Here is a 25,924-nt window from a genome sequence, read left to right as displayed (position 1 = left end):
ATACAATAGGAGGGGGCTGTCATGCAGCTGAGTGTTCTGCTGATTCCTTTGGAATGTGTGCTCCTGATCGAATCTCAGGGGGTGGGGTGGTCATGATCAATAGTGGCTCTTTTCAAGAGAGGCGAGTGCATACAGTAGTGGGCAATAAACTGTATCCTCAGGCTAAGGGATGACCAGCGGTCCATGTAGACAATTAGGTTCAGAGGAAGAGGTCATCAAAGGAGGGGTATTCATGGAGGGACAGGAGGTGTTGGTCAGGCGCGGGGTGTGATTCTCAGAGACAGAGTCATGCGGGAGGGGAGGGCTCATGACTTGTGCATGTGAGAGCGGGGGCAGTCAGGGTGCATGGGGGAAGCTTGCAGGGTCAGGGAAGGGGCGCTGGTGATCGATCGCAAACTGGGAGACCATGGTACCTAAAATGGCTGTCGTGTACGTGTGTGCATGGGTCTATGCTAGCGGGATAACACAGTCAGTGTTTTAGCGATATCTGTTCTGCTTACAACAAGGGGTACTGTGAACACAAATGAACGCCGCTTATGTACATACACATTGCTATTTTCAACATAGGGGGGTCGATGGGAGGAATAGAATCTAATGTGGAGAGGTTGCTAGACATGTCTTCCAGGGAGTCCAGGCTGGCATTCTTTGGTATGCTCTCTTTAATAGTGGCTATTTTATCCAGAAAGAAATCATTTAAGGAGTTACAGAGCTCTTGGGTGGGTACTTGAGCAGATGCTGTTCTGTTCGTCATTACACAAGTCGTTCACAACCTTAAAAATATCCTTAGATTTATTATGCACGTTTAAAATTCTCTCAGAGAAATAAGCCGCTTTGGTATTCAATATGGCTTTTTTGTATTCTCTGCGAGCAATAATGTATAGCTCCCTGCCTTCAGCGGAGTAGCCATGTCTCCATTTCCTCTCATGGCTGTGCGTTGGTCACCAAGAAGGCCTTTAACAGGATAGAGTGGAGCTACCTGTTCGCTGCACTCCAGATATTTTGTCTCAGCACAGATTTCATCTCCAGAGTTCACTGTCTATATGACTTACTCCTCAGTGCAGGTCAACTGTAGCGGCTTCCTCTTAGATCTTTTACCGGTCCACCTGGGCACGTGTCAGGATTGCCCGTTCTCTAATTTGCTGTTTCTCCTTGCAACGGAGCCCCTGGCGGTGGCTCTGCGCCAGTTGGAAAAGATTGTGGGCATACCCAAACCTGGGGGCCCTCAATGCTTTACTTATATGCAGATGATATCTTGCTTACTCTCTTGGCACCATCCTCTTTCAACCCAGCGGTGCTGGAGATCATTGATGCGTTCACAGCCATCTCTGACTACAGGGTCAACTGCGGGAAGAGCAAGGTCCTCATGCACTCAAGGATTATCACTTGCGCCGCCATTGCCGGGTACCGATTTCAGTGGAAAGCTGCCCATCTCAAATATCTGGCCATCTATGTTAACAGGGGTGTGGAGCGCATTGTGGCGGATAACTTGGACCTGCTCATGGACCAAATGCAGCTTGAGTTCGACAGATGGTCCCATCTGAACTTATCATTGTGGGGACGGACGCAGGCGATGAAGATGGTGACCCCCCCCCCATTGTTCACCTATGTGCTGTGCATGCTCCACTTGCTAAGGCCTTTTACAGTTCTCTGGCAGGTAGACAGGGACATCAATGCTTTCATTTAGGTACCAATGAGGCTCCGTCTAGCCATTAGGAGAAACTCAATAGAGAACCGAGTCATGGATGGCCTGCGGGTGCTACTCTCCCTCTACCTGCTTGCTGCCTCCAGCTCCGGGAATCCAAGCCCCATGCTGCATGCAATGTACAGGATGTGGACACAGGGTCATAAATTCCTCTCGGTGAATGCAAACCTTCATGACAAGTAATATTGTACAAGGACAAGCCTGTATCCCCACGGGGACCAGGATCAATATCTCATATGTACACAATGTCCTGTGGGACTCATTTAGAGTGTGACACCCCTTAAAACATTTCTGGGAACCCACTGTTCATATCATTCTATCACAGTAATATCTTATTACTGAAAACTAAAAAGAAAACAAGGGACTGATAAAGGTTACTATCACTAGTATGTATTTATAATTCATATGCGGTGGTCTGTGGGACAGTGAACAAAGTACAGACAAAGCTATGCTCAAATGAGTGATAAACATATATATATAACATGCAACAAAAGGCACTGACAATGGCCTTTGTTCTGCACATAATTTTCAGGTGTACATATTAGGACATTTCAGATAAATCCACAGTTCCTACTATTTACAATGAATCTAGGAACCAAGGGGGGAGTTTTGTTGACATTTAAACCACAAATAAATGAAGGGGCCTCTTTAGGACCAAGTCATCTGGCTAAATAACCTAGATATAAATAGAGACAGAACCCCAGAAGCAATCATCAGTCCCATTCCATCTAATATCTTAATTATGCATCATACTCCAAGATCCATAGGTTCCCACACCACTCACCAACGTGTGAGTACTGTTCTGTGTAATCTAATCCGCAGGCACACCACAAGTCAGCCATACTTAACCTATAACGATATTAAAAAGCAAAGACAATTTCCTTTATCCATGGGTTCCACTCATAATCAATCACCAGGAATATGTACATTTGAGCACTGTGTCATCTGCATTTTTTTTCACTGTCCCACTGACCACTGCATACGAATTGTGAATACATACTAGTGACAGTAACCTTTATCAGTCCCTTGTTTTCGTCTTTAGTTTAAAGTACTAAGATATTACTGTGATAGAATGATATGACATTGAATGATGGAGTCCCTGAAATGTTTTAAGGGGTGTCCCACACTTTCATGACAAGTTTCCCATTTGGTGCAACCATTTTTATTCTCATTGTCGGGACGTTGCTTCAGTGGGGACACCAGCATGCAGGGCGGATCTACACTTTGACCCATCAGCTCTCCCGGGGGGAACTCAAATCCTTTGCGATGTTGCAAGAAGAATTTGGCCTGCATCTTACCCACGAGTGCATCATTGCCTTACTATGAGCATAGGCCCACACCCCTGTGCTCTCCCTCCCTTCACAGTGCTCACCTACTTTAATACTTAGGGGGCAGTTTAAAGGTGTGATGTCTGGGGTGTAAAGCCTCCTAATTTGCCTCCTCTGCTCCCAGCCTTAGGTGGTGAGCCTAAAGGCCACCTGGCAGGCCGCCTTCAGGTGAAGTACTGGGAGGGGGACTAGGTGGAGCTTCTGGAGAACCTGTGCCAGGGAGTACGGGAGGACAGGATGAAGTTCAGCCTATTCAAGATCGACCAGGGGTGTCACTGGACACCAGCGCGGCTCCGATCCATGAGATTATTGGCTCACTCCTCTTGCTGGTGGAGAGAAGGCGCACCATTTGACATTGCCCATCTGCTGTTATAATGTCCTGCCATCGCCCTTTCTGGACCAAGGTGTGGTCCATGCTGGGGGGGTCCATGGACGTGTCCTTCCCGCTACCGGACCCATGATCCTACTGCATGACTTAGCAGACCTCCCCCATTTGGCTCTTCATGCCTTCTGTTTGCTCACCAACGCCCTAACAGCGGCCAAGAGTTGCATCTTACGCCATTGGCATTTCCCACAGCTGCGGATGCACGAGGAATGGCTCAAGGCTATGTACAAAACTGCCATGTATAAAATCATGATCTACAACTTAATGGATAAGGCTGGCATGTTTCTTCTTATCTGTTCTCCATTCCTATGTACTTGAGACTGATAGGGATAATGTGATGTTATCTATAACACTCGTGTCACAATCCACAATCAAATTAAAAACAGTCCACATTGGATTTGTCAACGTTTCGACCCACAATGCAAAATTAATCAGAAATGGGTCATCATCAGTACAGAAGATTAAAGGAAACACCTAAAAAGAAGAAAGAATCAAGTGTAGGTATATTTGGAATCATTGTTGAATGAATTCTTCTGGTATGCCACAATACTTCATGCTCACAGCATATCATTCATTCAACTTGATTCCAAGATACTTTATTAAATTTGATTGTGGATTTCAACACTTGTAACACAAGTGTCATGGATAACATCACATTATCACTATCAGTCACAGGTACATAGTATTGTATATACCACCAGCCTCTATTTATTCACTGTTCACAGTTCACTGCACCATCACTGAACATGAGCACCGTATCTTGTTAAAGGTATTGCTGAATTCTTGTCTTTATTACTTTTTTTTAATAATTTTCAGTTGAAATGGAAAATAAATGTAATAAGCGCATCAACTAACCTTACTTGGGAGAAGGGTTCTTTAAAACTACTGCTTGTGGAAGTCAACGGCAACCCTTCCCACATAGGCACCACTTGTGTTATTAATCATTTGTTCTACATAGGTCCTTGGGTTACTGGTTTGCCCCCTTTTTATAGACTATGTTAAAATAATATCTGCACTCTCTTTCCTGACCATTAGATCTTCCTATAGGGTCAGTGGGAACACTGAGGGCATCTCACAGTCAAGCGATGTGAATATTTGCAAAGTTTACTGAGATGCATCACCAGAAGTATGCACTAGTTTATTACCTTGACACAGTCGTAGTGGAAAGCCAACACGTGACAAGGGAATTCCCTTGGGTGTTAGGTGCAATTTGAGTGACACTTCAGCCACCCCACCACAGAAAACACAATTTCTACAACAGACACCTCTGGCACTCCAGCAATGAGTATGTTATGTTAAGGAATACTTGTATAGCGCAATGTACACTGTAAGGGCATCTTGGTGTTCAGAAGCAAGACAGCCCAAGATAAAAGAATAAGAAATCAAGAGAAAAAGAATGGTTTGAAGTTTTGTCCTCCACAGAACGTGGGAGGAGGTATTTTAATTCTAAGGGGAGGTAATTCCAGAGGCAAGGTTCAATTGTGGAAAAAGCTTTACCTCTATAGATAGCTTTTTTAAATGAGGTTGAAAAAATTGCAGAAATAGAATGAAGGGCATGATTAGGAATGTATTCATAGAGTTTGGTTAAGAACGTCGGTGTATCATCATGCAATTATTTGTGGTCTGAACATAGAATCTCAAAGGCAATTCTGCTCTGGAAGATGATTTAATAGAGGTAAAACAAGAGTAACGGGTCTGGCAGCTAGTGTTGGATTGACTGAAGTCTCTGAAGAAGAAACTCGGTTTGGAAACCCACAGTTACAGAGAATTAAAATAATTTAGTTTTGATCCAATTATTGTCGCAATTACAAATTTCCTGCAGTCCAGATAAATACAGTGCATTTTCCGTCTGAGTTTACACATGCAAAATATGCAGGATGAAGCAGCAGCAGAAACCTGTCCATTTATAATTAATTTACTGTCTAGTTTTATTCTCAGACTTTCCACACTGGCTTAGAGATAGGGAATTGGCCAGTGGTGTAAGGCCAAAGAGAATGTAACCATAGTAAACATTATTTGCTGATTGTGAGAATCTCTTCTTTTTCAATGTTTCTTTTTAACCAGTTTTGGTCCATTCAACTATTCACACTTGAACAATCTTTGTGAGAGATTGCAAAGATACAAGATTAAAAATTATTTGAGTCTCATCTTCATGGTTATTGTAGCTACATCCAAAATAACTGATCAATTTCATGCGTGAAAGTATGTAAATGTTTAACAGATAAGGAAAGAGGATAAAACCTTGTGGAAGCTGATTGGTTATTGGAACAAATTCAGATGAAAAGATTTTCTGCAGGACTCCTTGTGATCTCTTTACTAGAAACCATAAGACTCTGGTGAGTTTAGATCTGTTAAAGCCACATCATATTAATCGGAGAACAGCCAAGTATGGCACATGGTGTCAAAGGCTGTGGACAGGTCAAATAAAATGAAATCAGAGGTGGTACTGCTTTCCGCTGCTGTCTTTAGGCCATCCAGAATTGACACCAAAGTATGCACCAACTAACTAAAAAAAACAAAGGACTAAATCAGCCATTTTGAGAACGCCTATGCATGCTCTGTCCTTCATGTGTGAAGAAAGACAAGCACACTTACTCAGTAACCAGATTCAGAAAGCATTGTTTGCTCCCTACTCCTTTGTGTACTATCTATTGGACACTGTGCTGTACTAACTGATGCTTATGTTTGCTACCTTGTGTATTCTGTACTACCTAATTTAACAGGATCTTCTTTAGGAGTTGCCCCTTTTTTGAATGGTGTAACATAATTGTCTGGCTCAGCTTGATGTTTCCATAATTCCAATCTTTAAACAAGGAAATAGAGACTTGCCCTCCAACTACAGACCCATAAGTTTATTGGATAACAGAAACAAATATTCTGCAGGCAAGTCCTGGCAAGGCTACAAACGTGGGTCTCTGGTAAACACATCTTGCAGGACACTAAGGCAGGCTTTAGGAAAAAGATCAGCACCCTCGATCAGGTCTTTCTATGCATGGTACTGTGCTGGCATTATGTCACTTTGAAGAGGGCTCACTTATATGTTGCATTTATTAACCTGAGGTCAGCTTTCGACCTGGTACCAAGAGATAACCTATAAAATGTACTGGATGCCTTGAGATCTTCTTTGGATCTTAAGAGTCCTTCATGCTAATACTTTTGTATGGGTGAGGTGGAACATCTGGATGTAAGCATGACAGACCCAAGTTTGCAGGAGTACCAGTCCCGATCTTAATATTCACAAATGATATTTCTAGAACTCCCATGGGCCTTTAGTCGGTACTGGACTCTTTTGCTGCATTCTGCAAGAAGAGGGACCTTGAAATAAATCCATCAAAAACTAAATTTATGGGAATAAACACACACAATCCTTTAGAGCAAGGATGGAAATTGAAGGCTCCCGATAGAACAGGTCAAACACTTTGACAATTTAGGATTAGGACTGTCAGAACTATGACCTGGTGACACCAAAAACGAGAAGGGCAAAACAGCTGTTAATCTGAGAGCACTCCAGGTTGGGAGAAAACTCAAAGCTATAGTGGATGGTGCGGTATCACCGGTCCTACAGATATATAGAGCCACAGCAGTGTCGGCAGCCATCTATGGGGTAAACTGATGCAACTGCACTTACAACTGTAAAGAACACATTTATTAGGTGTCTGCTGAATTTACCATCAAGCACACCCCTTGTTCCCATGAAGCTGGATCTAGCTCTAAACTCTTATCACATGGTGGCTCTTTAAAGCCACTGCTGTACCAGGTGCAGCTATGGTCAACCCTGGAGTTGACTCCCTATAGGGACTCTTTGATAGATCTAATCTCCTGTGATAAACAAGTCTGTAGCCCATGGTTGAAAAGTGTTAAGAAGCAGTGTGAACCGCTGAAAATGGGAAAACTATGGAATTCACCAGCAAACGTTGTGAATGGCATTAACCAGGAACGGAAAAAAAACGCACTGGGAAAATGCTAAGCTCCGGATTTAGTCTGACCATATAGATGGGAGCCTGACTGGGCCGTTTTTGAACTACAAATGTTCACCTAAGTTTGAGGCTCACATGAATTGAATCTATCCTCCACAAGCAAAATGTTTGTATGTGCAGTTTCGATTTGGTACATTACCCCTAAGATTATTAACATCTAAGTGGGACAAATGAGGCGGCTCCCAAGAACACTGTCCTTTTTGTCCACAGGAAAAAGAATCAGAAGACCATTTTCTTCTGTATTGCCCCAGTTACTCACCCCCGCATAAGAAATGGATAATAGCAGTCTGTAGGCTGGAGGGGTAAGGCACCACTGGGAGGCTTTAAGAAGGAATCGATCGTCTACGTAGTGGCACGTTTCTTACAGCGGGCATGGAATATTAGATTGAAAGGGTTGCCTTCAGGGATTTCTTAAACCCTTATGAGCATTTAAGGTCCAAATTGTATTCATGTATTTATTTCAAATTCCTGTGTACAAGTGGGTCGAGATGGTTGATTGAGTAGTTTCAAACATTTAGGAATCACAGAGCAATCTATCCCCGTCAGGAGACTAAAATCCATCAGGTGAATTTATGCTTTGGTAATTATCAGTCCAAAAGTATTTTGCCTGAAGACCTGTTTATACAATGCTGCTATTTTGGTCCCCATATTTTGACATTTACTATGCTTTTATGAGGTAGTAATGGTTGTATTATGTTTTAGCAATAAGAACAGGGGTACTCCGTATTTTGTTTGTGGTCAAGAGGTGGGAGTAGCAAATAGTACAGAGACACGGGAAGAACCTCTTATTATGACCTGAATATCATTCAGCACTTTTAGCAGTTAAGTCAATTATTTGTACATAGGATGCATTACATGACACAATAGACTTTTCACATATTTGTTATTTTTTTATAAATGTATTCATCATTATACAAAAATATATACTTTTTTTAATTTTTCTGCAGTTTTCTTTCACATAAAAAACATAATAAATATAACTAAATATCAATTAACGTGCGTTTGTTGAGGTGCAACATATTAACTGAAATTGTTGTTCTAGATAGAACCCCTCATTATTCATTTATGTACAGATATGAACATTCATCCTAGCATCCATACTCACGCTTACTCACATACAAACAACAATGACAAAAATACATAAATGTTTCCAAACTTTGTGGAAATGTATTATCAGTGTCCAATACAAGACTCCTCGTAGTATGGTTTCAGTCTATCTTAAATCATGAACCAATCTATATATTCTTGTTGTGATCTCGATTTGGATTTATTTTCCAATTTAGTTCTTATGATCTTTCAGTTTGTCCTATTCGAGGGTCTTTGTATGCGTACGGCCTACGTACATTTCGGTGATATTTTATTTGTGTTTCACCTTCTTCAGGGCCAACTTGGACTAAGCAAATGTCTGCAAATAGTCAGAAACCATGGGGTTCTCTTAATCTTAGTATATAAGGTCGTAGAGGTAGAATGGATCTGCTGTGGCTTTAATAAAGCGTCTGATTTTGCTGGCTTATTACAATTCTTTAGAGGTCCCGTCCATGTCTGGCTGAGATCTTATAATTTAAAAAGATGATCTAGTTATTCGCTCTCAATGGGAGGTGAGGCTCCTAAATAACAGAAGGCAGTGTTCCTTTATAGCGTATTATCTGTTCTTTTTGAATTTTTATGATACCAGAATGGGGAACATGTGCCGCAATTTGTTTTGGGCAATTGCTCACGTTCTGTCCTGCCGGGGTGCCGACCGCCGTGTCTCTGCCACATATTATGTTTTAGTTCTTGCATCATGCTTATATCAATATATACATGATACTATGGCTCATATAAACTCCTGCTGGACTGGAGAACCTAGATGGCGTAACAGACCCTTTTTAGCCCACTTTGTGGTCTTATTAGAGGTTTTTCCTGCTATTGGTCCTACTTGCTCAAATGGGAGGATAGCTTGATATTGTGGGCTTCCATTTGATATAAGCTTAATCTTTGATAATTGTTCTTGTGTTTTGTAATATATGTATTTTATGATCTATATTATCATGTATTGTATGGCACTGCATGTTGCACTTTTATGGTCATTGAACCGAAATAAAGTGTATTGATTGATATTGCTAGATCAAGAGACACATCAGCATAATTCCTCTGAGCCATTCATCATGTTAGTCACTGTTAATGCCATTACAATATTGCCACTTTACAAATTATTAGATTTGTAGAGTCAGTGCAATCTAATTTGAATACTAGCTCAGAAGAGTTTGTCCCACCCAGCCACTCTCCTCAGCTTCCAGAAATATCATTATGTTAACAACGCCAAAATGTATGAACAATCTTTGCATCCCACTATAACTCCTGCAAAAAATATCTGTGCTGCAAGAAGATCATATAAATAATACATCTTGGAAGGCAAATCTTAGTTCATCAAGTTGCAACTTGAATCGGCCATTAATTGCTCTTAGGTCACTAACTCACTTTCCTCTTTATGTACCTGGCCCCAAAAGAAATGATTTGGTTGTTTTTTTCCTCCAAAGTTTAAAAGGTGAAATCATCCTTGGCTCATCTCTCTAGATTTGCATGCTCAGAAAATCCCTGAAAACTGGTCTTGGTTCAAAGAGGTATCTGAATGTGATCTTCTTCGTACAATGCCCAATTTCAAGTCCCTCAACCATATAGATGATAGTCTACCATCCAACCTAACCAAAGGAATTTTCTCAACGTTTATGCCTTACTAGTACAATAACATCAATCTTTAACTCAATGAGTGATTCCAGAGTACTTAAAATGCGCCAAGTATGGTTGTGCATGGAGCGGACCTCCCCAGCAGACCCCAACATATTATATTAGGTATACCTAACAACAAAGGCATCCCACGGACACAACTGCTGTAATATACACTGGGCTTTGAGGTGGCAAAAGTGATGTTGCCAGACTGCGGGCGGTAGCATGCTCCCATAAGAAATAAGTGGAGGCAGAAAATGAAGAGATGCATGGCGGCAGAGAGAATGGTATACGAGGGCTACGGCTGCTCAAAAGTGTTTGAAAACGTTTGGAGGTCGTGGAAACTACTGGAAGAAACATGTAACAGCCAACACAAGTGATCTCATCAGAACCCTCCTCCCCCAGGCAAATGGGTATGAAAATGATCTACCAAAGCGACAGTGCTGTGGAGAATTGTATGCTGTGCTTAGACTTCATGGGGCTGGAGCTGAAGGAAAAGAGTGCTAGAGTGGGAATAGTTGGGTGTTGAAATATTAATTGTGGGCCTCATTCATAAAGGTAAATTCAAGCTTGCATGTAAGTTTACAAATGTTTGCTATTCACAAATGGATTTACGAGTAGTATCTTTACGAGTGCAGAGTCTCCGCACATAAAAAGACCTATGTTCTCATGTTGCAGAAATTCCGCACTTGAAAATACACTATTCATAACAAACAATTGTAAATTTACAAAAAAGTGTAAGTGTACCTTTGTGAATCAGGCATTGTGTGTGTGCTGTTCAGTGGTTTGGTAATGTTGCAAAGAAAAATAATTACAAAATTATTTTAGAAAAGGAGCAAGTTTCACCTGTCTTAAAAAAAACTTTTGCTCATCCAAATGTTATTGACAACTTACTCCCACTTACTGGGATACCATTTCTTGACACAAGTTTATAAAGTTGTGTGAACAGTCCATTCATTACAAAAGGTTGTGAAGGAGAACAATCTATGAGCCGATTCACAGTCTGGTTTTAGAGCTGTCACAGCAGTTCCTGCCAATGTTGTAAATGTTTCACAAACAGATCTGTCAAACATCTTGGCTTGCCATCAAAACTTTACAACATTTAACTTTTTACAAAAACAAACTCTGAAAGTGAGAAAACGAATGCCCCCCCCCCCACAATAGGAGTTATCTTGCATAATTTGAGGATCATTCATTTAATTTCACTGTCTCTCACTCCTAGATTTCACCTGGCAGTGGTGAACGCAAAAAAATACATATAGCACAGTCCACTCTAAATTAGCGGACAGTGTTATATGTGGACCTCTGATGGCCGATCCTTCGTCTGGCCTTTGGAGCAGTATGTCTGTAACAGAGTGACGGAGTAGGCTCTGTCACTGACATACTTCAAGTCCGCTCAGCTGTAAATCAAGTGAGTGGACCTTCAGCTTATTGGAAAGAGTAGCGACATAGTACCCTCTCCATCACAATCTAAATCAGCCCTCAGGATTTGCTTAATTGTAGAGAGCTACAGTTTATGGAAACAGCAGGGCACTTCTTATCCTTTCTAGTCTGGTCTGACTGTAACTTGACAGACAGTAAGCAATTTGTTTTGTCCATGTTTTGTCCTATCTGGAAGAAGACAGGGGTAAATCACAGTCAAATTTGAACCACACACTTTTCCACCAGACTCAGTAGTCCATTAGGGGAAATAAATAAATATTCAGGGGCCCATCACCAAATTACCCATTTTCACCTCCATCATATTAGTATGGCGAGGAGCACTGCGGCGGACGGAAAGACCTTTCGCCACTTTTCCATCGCTCGGTTTGCACGACGGGCAGAAAAGGCATAGGTAATGGTGGCGGTGCCTTGCAGGCACCGCCATCCATATTAGGATGCATGCCTTTCCATGGCGGAGACTCCGCCATGGAAAGGCATGCGGGAAATCACAGTGGGGGCCCATTTTGGGCCCCGGAGGATAGGGTGTGTGGGTGGCTGCACAGGGGGGTATCCATGGTACCCCCCATCATTGCCATGCACAAGGTGGCAGGCACCACGCTTGCCTGTCACGTTGTGCATGGCAATGCACAACATGGGCTTTCACATTGCGGCAGGTGCTGCTTAAAGCTCCGCCCACTGCAATGTTAAAGTCAAGGATGCCCCTGTGAGTGTGGCGGGTGCATCCTAATTTGCCTGGCGGGACCGCCGCAACCTCGGCGGTCTGTCCCGTGCTCCGTTGCGGTGCACCCGCCATCGTTATAGGCCCATCACTGTTACATTTCACAAGTTGCCATGAGATAAACTCACATTTTAAAGTATTTTTGATCTCTAAAGCTCCAATTCTATATATGATGGATAGGTCTATGTGTGTTGTGTTTGGAATGTCACATGTGTTTGCTTTGTTATACCTTTGTATAAAGCACACATTGCAATTTTATTTCTGGGTACTTAAGTTATTTTTATCAGGTTTAGAATAAGATAACATTGTGTTATAACCTGCAGGTCACCAAAGGAACTCTGCAAATAATGCATTATCCCCATGCACATTTCTGACTCACAGGGTACAGACAATGCTCTGTAGTTAATCTTAATCTTAATGTTAATGTTATTTATAAAGCGCGCAAATACCAAAAAGGTGTCTCGGCGCTAAGGACAGCAAGCAACCCTACAAGGCACCCCTCACTGGAACAACCAAGTTTTCAAGCTTTTTCTAAAGCTCAGAAGGGAGCTGGCCTTCCTAATCTCGGAAAGCAGTAAATTCCACAGCTTCGATGTACCGTACTGAAAACTCCGCCCACCCCAGTGCATGGTCCAAATTTTAGGCACCACCAGTAATTTTGCACCCGTGGAACGGAGCTGTCTGGCTGGCTGATATCACACAAAAAGTTTCTGAAGAAAGAGCGGACCCTTCTGTGTCAGGGCTTTGTAAGCCACACAGGGTGCCTTGAATTTAATTTGTTGCACCACTGGAAGCCAGTGCAACTTCCGAATTTCCTCTGCGACGGACTTATGCCGAGGCAGACTCAGCAAAAGGCGAGCCGCCGAGTTCTGCACTACCTGAAGTTTCTTCACACACTGCTTCTGGGCATTCAAATAAAGCCCATTGCAGTAGTCCAGCTAGGCCTGTATGAGGGAGGTAATCACCACTTTCTTGGTCTCCACTGGAATGTAGGGTAGTACCTTCCTGATTTTCTTTATAAGAAAGTGGGAAGAGGATACGATGGCATTAGTTTGTTGAGTAAGAGTCAGTCTATAATCAATCAACACGCCTAAGTTTTTCGTCTTTACCATTGGAGTGGGTGGAACGCCCATTTCTGCTGTACACCAAAGATTACTCCAGGAAGGTGAGCATATTAACCCTCTAATATTTTTTATGGTCATTGAAATCTGATTTTACTGTTCACAGAGAGTTCTCCAACAAATACATTACAAATCTGAGTTCCTTACCTGTGTTATACCTTGAAACTATTAAAAACACAAAGCTGGGTCTTTGTTCCATTCACACAGAGGCCCGTATGACAGATTACAACAGCTGAGCTATCTTAAAATACAATTTATGTGTGACCAATGATGTTATATAGAATAGCTTTACTATCACATTTTCCATGTTGAGAATTTCCTTGGGGCAGAATTGTTTTTTGAAATAATGAATAGCCTCACTATTATGGACTCTGCTCTACAAAACGCCACTCATTATGACTCAACCCCCTCTCAGCAGACACCCCCAAATCCAACTTGTGGATTGCCAAAATATTTTTCACAATTTCCAGCATTACTAATCTGAATATTGAATTTTAAAAGAAGGGGCCTGTAGTAAAGATGCTACACCGAAGTAAAGTAACAGTACTTTATTTGTGACTAGGCAGGTGATAGGAATGGCTGCTGGGAACTCCAACTGTCAACTGACACTCTCCACACAGTGTAATCCCTGCCTTTTGGGAGACCCACATTATCATGACTCCAACATATTCTACATTATGCATCACCGTTCTACAATTACCCTACACTACAGTACCCCTTTAAGTTTTGCTAGTTTTAGTAGTTGGTGGTTAGAACTTATTTCCGCCTCAAGTTTGCACCGAAGAGTGTTTTAAACAGTAGACTTGTCAGTCGTTGAGGATCTAAGGTAATTTGAAGTCACTTCCTGTGATATCACCGGATGGGCTTCAGTGAACCTCTACTATCCTGTGTTTGAGGACATTTCAGGTTAAAAAACATGGTGGGCAGGAGTGCATTTGCGGAAGAACCCACCCAGCAGAGATCCACTGCCCTTGAGGGAGTGACATCAATCCTTCAGTGGCTCATCCAGTACCAAACATTTTATCAGAAAAGCATATGTGTTACGTTTTTGAAAGATTCTGTGCTCTGGATGATCCCTGTATTCCTCTGGAGTACAGTTGTGGAAAATTGCTGTACAATACACATAAACACATGTTTCTGCAGCGCTGCACATAATCTGCAACCTTATCTGCATTAAAGTACTTTTATTCCATTTGAACATTTTTTATCAGCATGTGTCCACTTAAGTGTTCTCTAGAAAGCTAAGCAAACATAAATTCCCACAGCTGTTTAGTATTACTGGGTAGCATTAGAACACATAAAAAGAAAAGAAAGCTTATGCCCTTCTTCCGCGCAGGCTGAGAATTCACGCAGGACATGAAATATATATCTCCATGAGAAAGTACATATATTTGAAAAACAGCAAGTTTCCTTGTCTTTGGAACACACAAAATGATGTTTACTTTTGAAGACTGCAATTTTCAAATCACTTGAGTGAGATAAAATGGTATTTACTGTCATTTATGTTCCATTGGCGTTTTAGTGCTTAGAATTTTTTGTTATATTCCTCTAGACTACATATTTATGGTTTAAGGCTTATACAAATCCATGGCAGTGATTAAACATGTCCTCGTGATACATAGCTCACACTGATTCTGATGCTTGCTTAGCTTACTTATATGCTTACATTTGCAGAGGATGATTTTTGTACCCATATCTCCTTCCCATTTTAATGCTTATTGGAACATTGGAATGTCGAGAGCTCCTTTGAAGACAATAGAGTAGCTCCAGGCTTTTAATGGCTGCTATAAGCCAATGCTTGTCTTCATGTTTCTCTTTTTTTAATTAGAACATTCTGCCCTTAGTGGGTGGAATCCTCTAACAGCCTTATAGCCCTTCTGCCTCAGGATATGCCGGTTGCTAAAGGTCCTCTCCCTCATTGTAGGCCCTTGCCTGTGGCTCGGCCTATAACTTGTGCTCGGGGACTATACCAACCAGTATAGACCTCAGCAGCAGGCTATAAGGCTATATTGGAAGACTGTCACATGTAATGACTCCCCATCTCTGTCTTCGCTCTGGCTAAATGAGTCCTATTATGTGTCTCATGCCTTTTTTAATCTGGGCAGGGCCATTCACTGGCCCCTACAGTTACATGAACAAACGATCAAAGGGAAGAGTGCTAGCATTCCCTACTTAGGCCCTCATTATGAGTCACCCAGTTTTAAATGATAATAAGCACATTTGATAAAATCCAACACAAAGGTGTTTAGAATTTATTAAGGGCAGTATATTTGCCTTTTGCAAGTTTTTGTCCATCAAATGGTGCACAAAATGCAGATTTTGTTGCTTAGCACAACAAAATCCACATGTCCTACTATTTTCTGGGCTTCCAACATTTAAAGTATTAGCAAAAGGTATTTGGGGATTATTTTTTATAGTATTGCAACTTTTGAAAAAGGAACTGAGCAACTGGAAAGTAAAGGGTAGGCAGACAATATTCAGAAACTTTAGGCAGTTTCACCTAGGGTCTCTTTTCAATCACAGCGGAGCTGAAAAGTACTGAAGAGAAAGAAGGCAACATCTTGTTTGCAAAAATAATTCCTCATCTGCTTGTTAACAGACTGTGGCGACAAGTTTCCATTGGTACAATGAAAAGCTGTTCCTAAGGGCTGCTCCGAGTAAATTATTTGATAATCCATAAGTCCAAAGTGGGACCAGGTCATGACCAGAGGAGTTTGTCTGCTCATTTAAACTTCTCTCCTAAGCTGGGTAAGTTTAAAAGGTCAGGAAGACCGAGACAGTTGCGTCCATCTAGAATAAAACCAAAACATCAGTGGAAACCATGGTCTGATATCTTGCAAGACATCCCTGAATATGTGGGGAGTATGGGAGCAAAACTGTGGGTTTTCTCTAGTAGATAATTATTACATTTGATGTATATAATTTATTAAATGTAATTTAATCACATATTAATATAACTTATTGTTATATCAATTTTTAAATGCACGAAAGTTATTACAATATTTTCTAATTACATTAAAGATATGTAATAATTTTCAATATTATATTTCACATTACGTTATTATATTTTATACTTAACCATACATTTTATTTGTTATTTTTTTAACTATTTGAAATAATTGAATTTAATTTAACATTATTTGCAACGGAGTTTTTATTTTAAGCTCCAACCTCGTTATTTTCCATGGTGCGTGTTGAACAACCAGTGGTTGGCCATGTGTGGTGCTAGAGTTAGTACTTTTTAGCAGTAACTTACACTTGCAAAGTAGGCTCCACCCCCTTTTTCAGGAGGTGGAAACGTGTAAGTCTACACTTTTGAGCAACATTACACTCAGATTTTCTCAAAAGTTGTAATGTTACTCAAAAGTGTAAGAGTAAGCTTAAGTTTGTAAATTACTCACAAGCATAACCTGCCTCTGTGAGTATCTCTATAAGTACCTGATCAGAACATTTTAATGCACCTGTGTAACTGACTTACAGAGATGTGAATCGCTCATTGCTCATTTTATATACAAACAAACTTTATGGGTATTGTTTAAAGCACAGGTCTTTCAACTGCTATCACTTAGCTTTTCCCAAAACTACAAGAAAGATTAGGTGCTTGTGACGGGGTGGGGTTGCCAGCTCCCGACGAGGGGGTTCAGCATACGGACTGGTGGTCAGCCTCCTCTATTTCACGTACCTTCGTTCCCTCTATGCAGCACCCTGACCGCCCCGAGGGAGAGGACTGGACCTCCGGAGACCCCGAGTACTGGTGGCCTACGAGGGATGGAAACCTGCACTACGCCTTTAAGGGATGGGACGTAACACCAGATGCCCCGCCCCTGACGATAGACGCGCAGGCGTCAATTAGCCGCGGAAGCAGGAAGCGACGGACAACGTTTCCCTGGAGAGGAGTGGAGCCGAGGAGCGAGTGAGCTGTGATCCCGAGGACGTGGAGAACCTAGCGAGACCAGGAGAGGAGTCGGAGAAGCCCGGAGGCCACCGGATACACGAGGGACAGAGAAGCCTACCTCCCGTAGACTAAGCGTACCGGCCCTGAGTCAAGTGCCCTGCATCCCCTCCGTCAGGTGCACAACCCCTCACGAGTCACTCTGTTGTGAATGCCCGAGGTCAGCGACCTATGACCCGGCCGCTTTTGCCCGAGAGCGCCTCACCAGGCGACAGAGAAAGACTTACTCTCAAATAAAGCCATCTTTGAAAAGTATCTTTAAGTTCTCCGCCTCTGCTTCCGGGGACGGGACCCACAGGGCCCCTACCAGTGCAAACGTATCTGACCAGGTCCCCAAGCCCACTCTCACCCTCCCACAACTGGTGTCAGAAGTGGGATCAGAAGACCAGACCATCTGTGCCAACGAGATGGACGCCCTCATCCAGCACATTGTCAAGGGACAAGAAAAACTCGAGTGGGCAGTCGAAAGACAGCTGACCTCAGCCCAAGCAGACCACGAGTTGTTTAAAGCCACCATCACTGCCCAGATCGAGAGCCTGAAAAATGTGCCGCCTCCCGCAATTCTGCCCCTGGGAGAAACCCGGGTGCACTCCCCACACCCCTCGGGTATTTCCTTACAAAAGTATATGCACGGTGTGGATCCCGACGCCTTCCTGATGAATTTTGAAAGGGCCGCCAGGGCATTGGGATGGACCGAAGAAAAATTGCCATTTTTCCTGGCCCCTTTGCTCACTGGAGAATCTCAGTCGGCTTGTGGTAAATAAATAAATAATACCTCTATTTTTGACTGGATATAACAATAACAGATAGCTCAATAAATAAGAGTCAAGATTCGAGGTAGTAGGAGTTTGCAGGTTTAATACAGCATAAGGACAGGAACAGGACAACCTGCACGGGCAAGATCTGGGATGGCTAGCAACTTTTAATAACAGTGCACACGCATATATACTAAAACAATTGCATTACAGTACATGCAGTAGGCGTAGCAGTGGGTGGGGTTCGTAGCAGTCCGCGAAAGATAAGGGTGAAAGTAGGTGTAACAGGAGGCGTGTACATAGACATGTGATGTAAACGTAACAGAATATGTCATGAACGGGGCGGAAACATGGAGGGGGCTACCTGAGGAGCCGGGACCTCTAACCTAGTGGTGCGCGCAAACTGGCAATGACGTGTTACTAGGAAGAAGCTGGGGGCTATGACTTCTGCGCTAGGAGCAGAGACTGAAGTCTGGAGAGTCAGAGCGACATGTACCTAAACACTATCTAGTATCTGATGTTTAGAGAACATGTTGATAGAATCCAAAAGTTATCAGGGTAAAGGCTAACAGACTCTAAGACTGGTGCATGAATTATTCTACATGTAGTACGTGTTGGGGAATATTAAATGACCATTAATACAGTATTTCTCTTACATGGAGACGTAAAGGCTAGACCATGACGGAAACTATTGATGCGATTCAGTAGCTTAGGAATGCAGAGAAGGAGGGCTGGACTGATAACTAGAATCATAACATACTCTTGGCAGACTGGCAGGCAGAGCCAGGACGAGCCGGGCACTGTGAGGCAGGAAATAAGTGAAGGGTCAGGGATACAGGTGGGGGCTGTATCGCTCCTCAGCGAGGGTTCAGGAGACAGGAGCTGAATCTGATGTCCGGGCCCTTTTGAGGCCTGGAAACGGGGATTTTACAATGAAATAACGTGCACACTGAGAAACGTGGCAACGTAGCTTTACATAGGCCTGATATTCGTTGTATTCACGAAAACTGGGAACTGGCATACTAGAGTTGGACACAACTGTAATTGCGTCTTTAATCGATCATGGGGAATACATATGCATATTAATCATGCACATATAACATGAGATGGGGAACACGTAGGGACACAGAACATGGCAAAATTTACTTTTCCACATTCCCTCCTTGTCACTACGTGTCCATCAGGAAACATCAATATTCATGATACCATCTATCATTTCATACAGTATCATTTGCTCGTCTCGAATTGTCTTGGAACGGGATTTAGGACGGGACTTGGGACTAGGAATACAAGAGGTAGCACAAATGCCGCAAATCGCAGGGCCACATTGTATACAGAGGCAGCAACTGAATATGATCGCTACTGCAATACCTAGGAATGACAACACTTTCCATCCCCAGGCAGAAATTATACTCCAGAACCAACCGGACCATGTCCAGGTGCCTGGATTCTGGTGTAACTGATGGGCAATTTTATGAAGTCTGGTTATAGCTGAATAAACAGACGGCGCGTTATTAGGAATAAAAATGCAGCAACTAGATCCGATGACTCTACATGCTCCTCCTCTATCGGCCAGTATGACGTCAAGAACGAGACGATTTTGGAGCACGACAAATCTCATAGCAGATTGCTCTTCGGTTAAGTTACCTAGAGCAGAGGCAGTCTCATTAACTACTGCTTCAAGGGTTCTGGTTAATCTACGTATTAACTTACTATTCTGGATAGGGCCTATAAAGAAGAAGAATCCTTTATTGAAATCTGTATATTGTTCTAGAGCAGTTTCAGTTTGATCGACAATCGGGGACTCGATCTCCCTTTTATGTCTAATGTGTACTAGATGTGTGTTTCTATGATAATCGGACGGGGCTAGGAAAACTGGTGGCAGTAGGAAGGCAATGTAACAGGTTCCATCCCAATCGAGGGGCAGACGAACATATGCGGTCTGACCACAAACAAAATAAGAATGACGTGAAGCTTTGAAAATAGATTTCCCACTGTCACTATACTTGATAATAGTAGTACAATCGCTATGTCCTACATGTACGGAACCATTATTTCTGACACATAATTCGCCTTTGACTGGTAGTACTGAAATAGCAGGTAAGTCTGGAGTAGGATCAGACTGAACATTCAGGACCATGAAATTCGAAGAATAATTACCCAAATTATAAACTTCATTTTCTAGATCTAACCCTGTTCTGTGGGGAAGACCTTGCTTGTCTGGAAAACATGTACTGTTCAGAAAGGACATATCTGTTGAAGATGACGTTAACGTGGACCAGGCTCCACATGAACCATTATGTGAAAATGGATAAGGAAACAGTGGCAGAACTCCCTTCGGTGTCTGGAAAGGGGGGAGTCGACCACACACCCAACAATTAGTGGCATTGCTGGTCTGGTGTGAATAATGTAACATACGGATAAATGAATTGTTGCGCATAGCAAGACGATAAGATAGTTCATGAGGAGGCAGATCACTAAACGTGTGCTCTACTGTAGCATTAGAAAACGTATTTACATGAGAAATTGGAAAACATAAATGAAATGCATAACTCGTGCAGGTAACCATCAGGCTTAAAAATAATATGAAACTTAGAAAAACGATACATCGGATTGAGTTTTGACTAACTCTCTCGCTATGGGGGTCTATTTCATACATGTCAGAAACCTGTCTAACCGTTTCACCTAGGGGAGGACTTAGACAATTAAACTGGCTGACTTATTTTACTAGACCGTAACTTCTTTTTATACTCCTGCTGCGGAGTTTCCTCTAACAGGGGAGGCTTGGTATCAATGTCATTTGCGGGACAGTCCTTGAGAATAGTATCTTGGCAGTCTTTAGGTAAAATGCAGTCCTTGGCAAAAGTTTTAGGTTTTAGTCCATGAAATTTCTTGACGTGAGACAGATGGACCCACCCCTTACGGCCCTCCAGCTTCACGGCCGTACGGGTGGTCAGAAGGACTTGCTTCGGTGCCTTCCAGCGAGGCTCCAGCTGACTTGAACGATCAAAGTTGCGGACGAGAACCAGGGTGCCGGGAAGGATCTCGTGTGGCTTGACTTCAGTATTGTCGGGAAATGCAGCGGCAACCTGTGAACGACAAGAGTGGAGGGCAGACATCAAGGAAGCTAGGTAATCTGTCAGCATATTACTGGAAACATCTGTAATACTTCGGGGTCTGGGTGTACCCCACATATTTGGGGGGCGGCCGAATACGACCTCATACGGGGACAGACCTGATCTGGAATGTGCGACCATGCGCATATAAAATAGGGCGACTGGCAGAGCTACTAGCCAATCTACACCTTTCTCTTTACAGATTTTAGCAATACGTATTTTCAAGGTTTGATTATGTCTCTCTACGAGACCGGCTGCTTCAGGATGGCGTACACAATGAAACTTCCACTGGTACCCTAACAAAAGGGAAACGTGCTTCATAAGTTCGGATGAGAATGGCTGGCCGTTATCAGAATACACGACCCTAGGGAGTCCATAGCGGGGGAAGAATTCACGAACCAACTGCTTGGCAGTGGTCGCGGCTGTATAATCTGGAACTGGATATGCTTCTGTCCACCTGGACAAGGCACATACAACTACAAGGACATACTTGAAACCTCGACATCGCTCCATCTGAATATAATCCATCTGGAGGACTTCAAAAGGGTGGTCAGGAGGCTGGAATCCACCTTGTTCCACCGGGACACTTTTACCTGGATTAAACTGACAACATATCATACAGGTACGGACTTTCTGCTTGGCTGCAGCTCGTAAATGCTTGTTGAACCAAATGTTCTGGATACTGTCTAACATGGCTTTTTCCCCTAAATGTGCTGGACTATGAGCGGTACTGATAATGACTTGAACCATTGAGTCGGGGAGAAACCATGTGGCTTTTCCCTTCGTCAACCATCCTTGATCTGTCTGGACCCCTCCTTGTTCGGACCATTTCTTGATTTCATCGGGAGTAGCATGTAACTGGATATCTATGACATCTTGAGTGGGGTCCTTAACTGTCATACAAGTAGTCGGATCTAGAGTGGATGTCGATGTCTTGTTAACTGGTATGTCTGGTGTCTGTGCTGTAAGCTTGGCTGTTCGATCCGCTAGATCATTACCTTGGGAAATAATGTCAGTGACTTTCGTATGTGCTTTGCACTTCATGATAGCGATAGCTGTCGGTAAATGTATTGCATCTAACAGAGCTTGAATGAGGAGACCATGCTGAATCTTGGTTCCATGAGAAGTCATAAAACCTCTCTCCTGCCAGAGCACTCCAAAGTCGTGTACGACTCCGAATGCGTAACGTGAATCTGTGTGAATATTAACTTTCAGGTTCTTGGCGTGTATGCAGGCTTGAGTCAGAGCAACTAGCTCTGCTGCTTGAGCAGACAGGGTGTCAATACGGTGTGTTTCAATAACTTTAGTGTCAGTGGTCACTGCATACGCGGCTACTAGTTCTCCTGTACTTGTTCTCATACATGAACCATCCACATAAAGTGTCAGGTCAGGATCTGGTAATGGAATATCTGTCAGGTCTTGTCTTGGCTTGGTCATGGTGTTAACTACTTCCACACAGTCATGTGTGGCAGGACTTGAAATAACTGACGGTAACAGTGTAGCAGGATTCAGAACATTGCAGCGTCGGATTTCTATGTGAGGCTGGAACAGTGTCAATTCATAACCTGTTAAACGTGCAATTGTCAAGTGTTGAGTCTGTGTTCGATTTAAAAGAACTTCCACGGAGTGTGGAACTTGTACTGTCAAGGAATGTCCTAATACTATGGAGTCACTTTGTCTGATAGCTAGTGCTGTGGCTGCAACTGACTTGAGGCACGCAGGCAGAGCCTGGGCTACAGGATCTAGTGTGCTTGAAAAATAAGCACAGGGCTTGTATTGTCCTGCTTGATCTTGTGTAAGAACAGATAATGCTGTACCATCACGTTCTGTGACAAAAAGTGTAAAAGACTTACTGTAGTTCGGTGTAGCTAGAACAGGTGCTTGGCATAAAGCTTTCTTTAGCTCATTAAAACTAAGTGTATGTTCAGATGTCCAAGGGAGGACAGTCGATACGGCTGCCTCCTGTGTCGTTAACTGTATCAGTGGCTTGGCTAGAAATGCATACTGAGGAATCCATTGTCTGCAATAAGAAGTGAGGCCAATAAAAGCACGTACCTCCTTCTGGGTCTTGGGCTGAGGAAGACTCGCTATTAACTGGATACGGTCAGGTGTCAACTGCCTACCCCACTTGGACAGTAAGTGGCCTAAGTAGATCACTTGCTGGACACAGAATTGAAGCTTTGAAGGAGACACCTTGTGCCCCATCTCGGCTAGGAAATACAGGACTGTAAGGGATGCTCGCTCGCAAGCACGTTCAGAACGGGCTGTGATCAGTAGATCATCGACATACTGGAGCAGGGCAGTGTCAGTTGGCATGTGAATGTTGTCTAGTTGTCTCTTAAGTGCTTGACTGTAAATACTAGGACTTTCTGTGAAACCTTGAGGAGCTCGTGTGAATTTATAGCTCCTTCCATTTAAACAAAAACCGAAAAGGTATTGGCTGTCTGGATGAATGGGGACACTGAAAAATGCGTTCTTGAGGTCTATAACTGTGAAAAACGTAGCTTCAGAATCAATGGCTGTCAATAAAGAAGAAATATCCGGGACTACTGGGTACTGGGGAATGATAAATTTATTGAGTTCTCGAAGGTCAATCACTAATCGATATACTGGGGGTGCATTTGGATCAGTACGTTTCATGACTGGAATGATAGGAGAATTACATACATTGGAGTCAGTTTCTACAACTACTCCTTGAGCCATGAGCTCGTCAATAATTTTGGATAAGGCTGCTACAGCCTCAGGTGGCAGTCTGTACTGTCTGATTCGTGGTAACACTACACCTTGCTTGAGAGTCACACGATGGGGTGTGATTTGCATAAAACCAACATCAGTTGGACCTTGCGCCCATAGATGCTGGGGGACATTCAATAATCTTGGATCAAAATCTCGTAAAACATAGTGACCCTTGAAGTCACGTAAATACAAACGTATTCCTTCTGGGGAGCAGCAAATAACTGCACCTAATTCTTTCAGTGTCTTAATGCCTAACAAATTTTCTGGACATGATTTCGTAAGTAACAGGTCAGTAGTTCGGGACAATGGACCTACTTCTAGAGTAACTGGTTTTGATATCTCGTTTACAATAGGCTTTCCTGAAAATCCAAGGGAAACATTTCTAGAGCCTGAGAGCGGAGCCCCTGGAACCTCGTCGTGACTAATAGTCGTCCTACTTGCCCCTGTATCAATCAGAAACTTTCTGTCTTTCCCTAATACTTGACTGTGAACATAGGGACCTTCTTGATCTACAGGTATCTCGATGAGAGGCAAGCCTACCTCCCTCTCTAGGCTGTTTCATGAATACTGCTGGTACTCTGGATACTCGGACTGTGCATACTGGTACATCTGCTGTGTAACATGCTGAGTTGCAGCGATAGGCTGCGGTGCTGTAACTGTCTGTTGTGCATTCTGTGGCTGAGAAGTCTGTGAAACTTGTTCTTGTCTAGGCGGACGTGGTCTTTCTTTAGTCTTACCGGTAGCTATATTGTGTTTCAGAACTGCACACTCGTTTATAAAATGACCTGGCTGTTTACAGTAATTGCATGTCCCTTTAACGGGAGCTGCAGGATGACTGGCTTGATTCGGACCCCTCTTCTGACTATCTTGAGGAACAGATTGTGCAACTAGTACTTTCATTTTCGTGTCTTTCATACGTCTTCTCTCGTGTTCTTGCTCTTCTCTGATTCTATTCTGGTGATACTGGAGCATCTGTAACATTTGGGACGGAGTATTAGCTTGCCAGGTACTTTCGACTTTCAAAACTCGATTCTTAACTTGTGGACTCGAATTCTCGACTAGTTTAGTAACAAAAAGATGAGGGTATGACTCACTACTCGTCTTGAGACCACTGTTAATGCTAAAGCATTTCTCGAATCTAGAATAAAAATCACTAGTATCTTCGTCTGGTTTCTGTTTACAGGCTGAGATTGCATCCCAGTCTTCCTTTTTAGTGGCTAATAATCTTGGCAAAACTTGTATTAATAGTTCAGGTAATTCTTTACATTTACCTCCTAGACCGGTACCTGGTACACGTGTATTTTCTTCAGCTTCTAGAGCTGTCCAATCGATCTTTTTCTCTCCCACCTCCCAATCCTTTTCCTTGAGTTTTTCGTATATGCCCGCAGGCAACAGGACTTTTAGCATTTTAATAATATCTGGATACGTGTATTCTCCCATACGGAGCATGTCTTTTAATTCTCGGTGGAACCCTGCTGGATCTTTGTCGTGACAGGGAATTAATTTCTTCATTTCTAAGAGTTCCATCTTGGTAACTGGGGTGTAAACAAATACTCGTTGCATTTCACCACCCGCTGTCCTAACTGGGTGTACTTCTCGTAACGGATTCTGTCTGTCTATGTAAAACGGTTTACTTTCTGGGGGTGAGACATGAACAAAATGCGGGTTCAGAAACGTTCTATATTTATGGCGTTGTTCTAGAATGACACTAATTAAATCGGTACCTAAACCTTTCCATCTATACTGGAGTAACTCGTTCAGGATATCATGTAACGGACCTGGATCAGAATGTTGACCCTCATACAGTGTAATGAGGTGTTGGATCATATACATACCCACCAGTCGCTGCTCGGCTGGGGGCAATTTCAGAAACATTTGTGCCACTATTTCGTCTGGAAAAGTGGTAGAATCAGTAATCCATCGGACTGCTGATCGGGCTAGTTCTTGTTCATGCATAGTACTTAACTCACTATAACCGATTCGTG

The sequence above is a fragment of the Lissotriton helveticus genome, chromosome 4_1 (genome assembly GCF_964261635.1).
Source record: "Lissotriton helveticus chromosome 4_1, aLisHel1.1, whole genome shotgun sequence".
NCBI lineage: Eukaryota > Metazoa > Chordata > Amphibia > Caudata > Salamandridae > Lissotriton > Lissotriton helveticus.
This window is presented reverse-complemented; position numbering follows the sequence as displayed.